Source organism: Rhagoletis zephyria, unplaced genomic scaffold (assembly GCF_001687245.7).
Source record: "Rhagoletis zephyria isolate East Lansing unplaced genomic scaffold, Rhagoletis_zephyria_1.1 Rzeph_scaffold_00229, whole genome shotgun sequence".
Lineage (NCBI taxonomy): Eukaryota > Metazoa > Arthropoda > Insecta > Diptera > Tephritidae > Rhagoletis > Rhagoletis zephyria.
Window position 1 is genome coordinate 353047 of NW_016157313.1, and position 7699 is coordinate 360745.

Sequence of the window (7699 nt, forward strand, 5' to 3'; positions counted from 1 at the left end):
CCAATATAAGGTACTTTGCTTTCACCGCTGTTTGCTTGCACATGCAAATCAGCTGATCGTTTGACACTTTTCATGAACTTACAGGAAAAGAAACTCCGGACTAAATCCTGTAACTTTTGACTAGGAACAGTTGCTCAGTTACTCTCCCAAATGTGTTCCCACTTACAGGTTTTACGTCAATAGGAACGACTTCCTGTAAGTTCTGACTAAATCCTGTAAACCGGACTGCTATTGGAACAGACTAATTGGTAGTCACTGCCGCAGCAAACACAATACGGTGTTGTCCATGACTGCTTTTTTGACATTCCCTTTTGTTTGTTTACATTTTTGTTGTTGCCTTTTAGGCTTCAACAGAAGTTGGCTGCGTTTCATTTATGTCAAATTCAACATGCGAAGTTTGCTGCGATGAAGGCAGTGGCAAAAGAAAAATAGAAAAAACTGGCCGAAATGTCGACACATACACATGTACCTACATTACAAAATTTTATTAATTCTGAGGGTGCCCTGCAAGACAGCTGAGCATCAAATAAGTGCCCATTTTATCAGTATCACTAACTAAAAAAGTGCTTATTAAAATGCTCATTTTGGTTCAGGCGATGGGATAAAACTGAGCATTTTCCCCTTGTCGGTGTAATATTTTACCTGTTCTTACTAATTGGAAACTTTGATTAATGAAAAATATATCTGCTCTGCTCTAGAAACTACCAAACTGCTTATTTTCGTTTTTATAAACACATCAGTGCTAATGAATAAAGTACTCATTGTTGTCATTAGCAAGTCCTCAGTGCTCATAAACAAACTACTAATTTTTGTCGTTATAAACTCCTCAGCACTAATAATCAAACTACTAATTTTTGTCATTATAAAATCCTCAGTACAGGAGAAAACAAATAAGTAGAAAATCAAAATTTTTACTTTTAAAAATGAATTGGTTTATTTAAGAAACGTTTATTAATACAAAACTCTTATACTACATATGTACAAACAAATAACATACTTTGTACATATCGATGGTCCTGTGCAATAGCAGAGCTGGGTAAATGCAATTACATTACAATTACAATTATATTCCTCAGTAATTGTAATTAGGATTCAATTCCTTTAGTTCACAGCAAAGGAATCGATTACCTTTTCAATTCCTTGAAGTAATTTCAGTGGCAGTGAATTTAGAATTTGGGCTATACTGAGCAGTACTGCTAGCTGCCACTGCTGTATTGTGAGTCGCTGCATTGGACACCATACTTTCTAAAAAAACAGCCGATTTCGAAGAACTGCCGCTGCCACTGCCACTGCGTTATTGTATTTTGGGCTTTAGTTTTCTTTTTTAAATAAATTCTAATTACTTACCTTAAATGTGGTTATTTGCATCCGGGTACTGAAAACTTCGTCGGGCATTTTTGTTATTACTTCCCAGAAGTTGTTAGTTTTTGGTATTTCTCCTGGGGTTCCTTGCGTTGGTTTTGGACAATGCCAGAACAACTTTTCTTCGCTTTTTGGTTTTCCATATTCTTCGATAATTTTCGATGCAATTTGTATTATTATTTTTAGTTAAGCACATGAAATATTCTACCCAAAATACTTAACGCTGCATTTTCCATTTTTACCTCTGCAATCAAAATATACAAACAGTTTGAATACCGTTGTATAACAGTATCCAAACATAGTATTGATATGTTTTGGAAGTCAGCCTATATGGTTGCAATGTGTCGCAACTCTGCATATCGAGGGCTTATATTCAATACCCTCTATCTGCACTTTTCACAAAAATGAGAATCTGATATAAAAATCCACATAAGACTTCACTGTCATCGTTGATAATACTGCTGACCTTGTATAATGCGTGATAGAAGAATTTACTATTAAATTGCAACGTCATAATTAACATCAGTTACCTTGTTTATACCTACGCAAGAACCGCATTAACAAAAAAACCAATTTGACTCAACACATATTTCTTTCGATTGTTTATACCTGTGTCTTTACAGCGCACTCGCTGAAACCGTATTCAAAAGTATACAAAATTGGTTGTTTTATTTCGATATTTCTCTAATAATTTATTTACGCGATTAACCAAAACGGAAGCGAACAATAATTCAAATTTATTTTAATAATAATTCAAATTTAAAACGGGCTGCATAAAGAAAACCAGCCTATTTTCTCTTCGCGTCAAATTCGTGATGTGTTTATACCTGTTTTCTAACCGATGTGAGAAATAAAAAAGCGATTTGAAATCAAATTCGAGTCAATACACTTTTGAAATTCAGAGCGTGTTGAAATTTAGTTTATGCATCCGTTTTGAATCACAGCGAAGTGGATCAAAGCACTTTATGTGTCGGCATAAACAAGGTAATAGATGCCATTTAAGCCCCATATGGGTTCTAACATCACAAAGTAGTTTTTGTGAAAATTTCAGATAAAGGGTATTGAATATAAGCCCTCGATATACAAACAGTTTGAATACCGCAGTATAACAATATCCAAACATTGTATTGATACGTTTTGGAAGTCAGCCTGATTGACGGTGCAAGATGGTAATCACCATAAACTAAATGTAACCTACGTGAGTGAAATACTTGAAATCTAAATGTGATGTGTTTACACAGTTTACTTTTAATGTAAATTTTATTTTTTATTAATTAAATACACATTTATTTTATATAAATTTTTCTCAATAAAAAAGATTTTGGTAACTTTTTTAAGAGATTTATCCGGAATCCGGTTATCCGGCAAAATCTCTATCCCGCACATCCCCAATGTATACATTTATCGTAAAAATTAACTTGATTATTAAGTGTATAATAAAACAATGCAAATAGATCAATGCTGGGCACACCAAACCAGTCTCATTTTGTCGTGGAAATAGTGCGTCGCGCTCAGTTATGGTTTCCACTTTTTTATAAATACAGTGATNCCTGTGTCTTTTGCCCTAGTTTGCTTATACGTATAGTGAAATAATGAATCGTCGAGTTTTTAGTAATTAATACTATTAGTTTATAGAAACTTTTCTATACGAAAAATTAAATACTTGTAAAATTGTAAAAAATTTAAATAGGTTTAACTCATTTGTTTAATACCTGGACACAATTTCATTGGAATATAATCTTTGAAATGCTGGCCGGCCAGATGACTTCGGTGTTTATATTTTATTATTTTCATATAAATAGGAATTTAGCGATAAAAATAGAATATAACTTATAAATATTATTCATTTTTAGATAGAAACAAATTATTCTAAAATATGGCATGCAATTTGTGCACTTTTTTATAAAAATCATGGAACTTATTACAAAATTATTGAACGTTGGTCAGCAAACAGCTCATTTTATATATTTTATATTAAAAATACGTAGGTATATAACGGATATTGCGGCTTGTTGAAAGTTCTTTGAACAATAAACTCTAGTTCTTATATACATAGAGTCGCACTATTTTGTGTTTGAATCATCGCAAATGCATACAAACACCAATCTAAGAAAAACACACCAATTTTTGCTTTGGGGATTTTTTGCAAATATTCTACACAAAATATGGCAAGCGCGTGCTAAAATTACGAAGAAAAACAATCCACAGCCGAGCATGACGTTAACTTGGTGAAATCTGCAAGCAGACTGAATCGAAATTCGCTGCTTTGCTTCTGTGTACCAGCGTTGCTGTTTTGGTCCAATTGGACCAAAATTGGTAGGCTCATTATCCTTTGGTAGTTTGGTTGGTAGGATGAAGCTTTTGGTAGGCAAAAGTGAAATTGCAACCAAATTGAGCAATAAAATTTGTTTGCTTAAGATTGCATACTGCCAGTGATATCTACTATTTATAGTAACTCTAAAAATATCTATGAATGGTAACCCTGTNTGTTCACACTTGCTTGGTTATCAGGTTATCTGGTTAAAAATTATTATTCTGTAGTGTATTTTATTGTTGTAAACTGAATAAAAAATATAACCACATAACCAGATAACCTGATAACCAAGCAAATGTGAACAACCTAACTTTTATTTAAACGCATAAAATGTCTGAATTTGTTGTTTTATACATCAAAATATTTGATATGAATTGAATTAATATCAAAACTATATACAATGATTATAACTGTTTTTATACGATACGTTAATTAATTTATTTAAACGCCCGAATTTATTTTGTGTAAACTTCAAGTATTGCATGAATGGATAACCAACTGTAGCACAGTAAACCATATTATTTGGTATTTTAATTTATACCTACTGTTAATCTGCAAAACCTGTAAATTTAATAAAATCTCGTTTTATTGATAAAAAGTTTTTTGGTAGTCTGCAAACTGATTTGGTAGGCTTTTTGGTACCTTAAAATATTCTCAAGTGGCAAAGCTGCTGTGTACGTATATGAACTGCGACCAGTGTTGTCATCTTTTGATTTTCTAAAAGCACCAAATTTTTTTGAATCAAGGGATGCTTTTTTCATAACATAATACCGAAGTACTGCACATTAAAACTGGTAAATCTCANAAACTGATTTGGTAGGCTTTTTGGTACCTTAAAATATTCTCAAGTGGCAAAGCTGCTGTGTACGTATATGAACTGCGACCAGTGTTGTCATCTTTTGATTTTCTAAAAGCACCAAATTTTTTTGAATCAAGGGATGCTTTTTTCATAACATAATACCGAAGTACTGCACATTAAAACTGGTAAATCTCAAGAAAGAAAAATCGAATCGCATCAAACGAAAATGATGCCCTAATTAGAAATGAGCAAATAATTTGATGTTTTCATTATATAACCTCAAATATCGCTAAAAACCGTGTTTTTGGCACTTTGAGGTTAGGATATCTCAAAATTCTAGTGCTATAGCAATTTTGAGGCCAGATTTGGATTCAACACCAAGAAACGATGTGTTTTTACTCAGGTGGTAAAAAAAAACAAAATTTGTACAAAATTTGNTTTGGCACTTTGAGGTTAGGATATCTCAAAATTCTAGTGCTATAGCAATTTTGAGGCCAGATTTGGATTCAACACCAAGAAACGATGTGTTTTTACTCAGGTGGTAAAAAAAAACAAAATTTGTACAAAATTTGTTTCAACGCGAATAGAATTTAACAAGGTGGGTTTGCAACTTCAGCTTTTTATCAATCATGGTTGTATTTTAGTCCATTTAAATTTGTAGATTCTTGTAAATTCAGTGCTGCCACAGCCTTAAATATTCCAAGTTATTTCAGGTTTTAACTATCTCGAAGTAATTTCAGTTCAGAAAAAAAGCACTAAAAAAGGCACTAGGCACTAAATAATTTTTTTGGCGTTTTAATTTTCAAAAAGCACTAAATCTAGTGCTTAAAGCACCAAGTTGCCAACAATGACTGCGATGCTGGCGTTGCTCGCGACCAAAAATTGTCCAGCTCTGAAATAGATGATTTAAATCCGTAAGGGCTGTTTCAAACTAGAATGACAGAACAATTATTCTCATGGTTTCACACTGGATGAAAAGTAGCAGAACAACAGCAGAATAAAATGTGTATACCCAATTTGCCACAGGGCGAAAACGAATTCGAATCGACGTCGCTCTGGTGAAGTCGTTTGGGTGAACTCGAAACAACGTCGAAACGAAGTCGTTCTTTCCATACAAAATTCAATGTCGTTCCGACGTCGTTTTTTCTCATCGAATCGAAGTCCTTGCGACGTCGGTCGAACCCACAAGTTTCTTGAGGAACCTTCGGTTTGGGTTGCACAAGCTCCGCTACCACATTTTTATATATCTCAGCTTAAATAAAAGTCATTTATTGGGATAGTAAACCGTTTCTATTTTGAGAATTTTTTATTATGACAGAATATGAAATCCACAAAGTACACTTGTGCTCAGAAAATTAAGCCACCTACATCTTTTTTTCAGTATTCATCATGATGCAATAATGAAAGGTGTTATACGTTGTCNAAGTCGTGACTTCAGTGTTGCCACAAAAAATTACCAAATTCCTTAAAAACAAATGAAAAATCCTCAAAATCCGAACAAATTACTCAAAATTGTCTTATTACAGATATGAGTATTGTGTACTACCTACTATTTATTTACAGGTACTTAGCATAAAAATTAATTACATTCTCCAATTCATTTGGCATGATGCAATAATGAAAGGTGTTATTCGTTGGCAACTTCTCGCTCTAATCCGCCATCTTGAACTACCTTAGGAGAAACTGTGTTGTTTCTTTGCTAATTTCACTGAACATTTCCCAAAATATCGAAACAAAATTCGAAACAAGCTACATTGATTCAATTTTCGTTGTTCGTTTTGTTCTTATTCGCTGACATTTCTTTTCTAATTGCGTGAAATTTGGTAAGTATTGTAATAAAACCGAATTATTTTACAAATAAATTATAATTTTGCATTTATTAGGTCATTTCCTTAGTGTTTTCCTGGCCGACCTGTGCTGGTATTGTAATTAAGAGCTAATACCCGTAAGTTACAACATATTATTTTGACTTCATTGATGAACCATTCCATTTGCAGCATTCTCTGGTGAACTGCAGCTGCGGCCGAATTTGATTGTGTGCATCATCCTGCAGATATTTTGAAGTAAGTTGGAACCAGCTCTTTGTTATTTCAAAACCTAATGAACCATTCATTCGCAGATTTTGTGGACGCTTCTGCTGTGCTGCGTTCCTGCTCCGCCCGTGTATTGCTCCGCCCGTGTTTTATAGTGTTGCGTCCCTGTTGCGCCTTTGCATTAGTGTGTGCGTTGTGCTTTAGACACGTTGAAGTAAGTTGAAACCAGGTTTTTGTTTGTTAAACACCTAAAAAGCCATTTATTTGCAGATTGTTTGTATGCTTCTGCTGTGCTGCGTTCCTGCTTCACCCGTGTATTAGAATGCTGCGTTCCTGTTAATATACCCGCGTAACTGACATTTGCTGCTAAAAATTGGATTTGCTCACACAAGTTCTTGGCTCAATCCTTATCCATTCTTCCTGAAATATACTAGCCAAAAATGCGATTGCTTTTTAAAAAAAGATATCCATTTTGGAATATGAGTGTTTTTACTCTCTAGAAAATAATTTATGCAACCTCGCATACGTGGGTTTGCGTTATCTTGATACGCAGTTTAGCATTTTTTTGATACACGGCTTAGTACTTTAAACGACGATATGTAGATATATGNAAATTTTGTGTTTCTAATTCAGCTTTCGTCACTCAAAAATTTTGCCTCAAAGAGGTGTTTTATTTGATATATACATACTAGAGGGCTGCATGAATGCTTTCAAAACGGCTTATGAATTATTCATATACAAAACGAATGAATGATTTTGGCTTCAAATTTTTTTGAATTTGAGTGAATAGCTGTTCTGAGATTTGTGTCGACATTACAATATTCAACAACAATGTGAAAGTAAATTGAATTGAAATATACGACAATTTTTTGTATGAATATCCAAAAATATTTTTTCTATGCACATATGTACAAACATACATATGTATGTATGTATGTATTGCTGCGCTCCCATTATATACGAAAAAACTTGTTTGTAGAAAAAAACTTTCACCGAAATGAGTTTGGATGATTTGAATGTTTTCTATTCATTCATTCACATTCTTCCATTTAAAGGTAGAAAATATAAAACAAAATGTATATTCATAACCAGGGAACGGATTTTTAGGACCTAAAAACCTATAAAAAAGGCAAAATAAAGTAACGAAATAGGCTGGAAAAGGCAAAATAAAATAGCGAAAAAGACAGGAAA

General features: G+C 33.3%; 1 long non-coding RNA gene across 1 annotated transcript; it reads left to right on the forward strand.

The window, feature by feature from the left end:
* The first annotated feature begins 6259 nt into the window (after window positions 1-6259).
* Window positions 6260-6866, forward strand: LOC108358267 (uncharacterized). The gene is made up of 4 exons (XR_001846740.1): window positions 6260-6420; window positions 6473-6538; window positions 6595-6722; window positions 6779-6866. It is a non-coding gene; the product is annotated as an uncharacterized LOC108358267 (long non-coding RNA).
* Window positions 6867-7699: the final 833 nt, after the last annotated feature.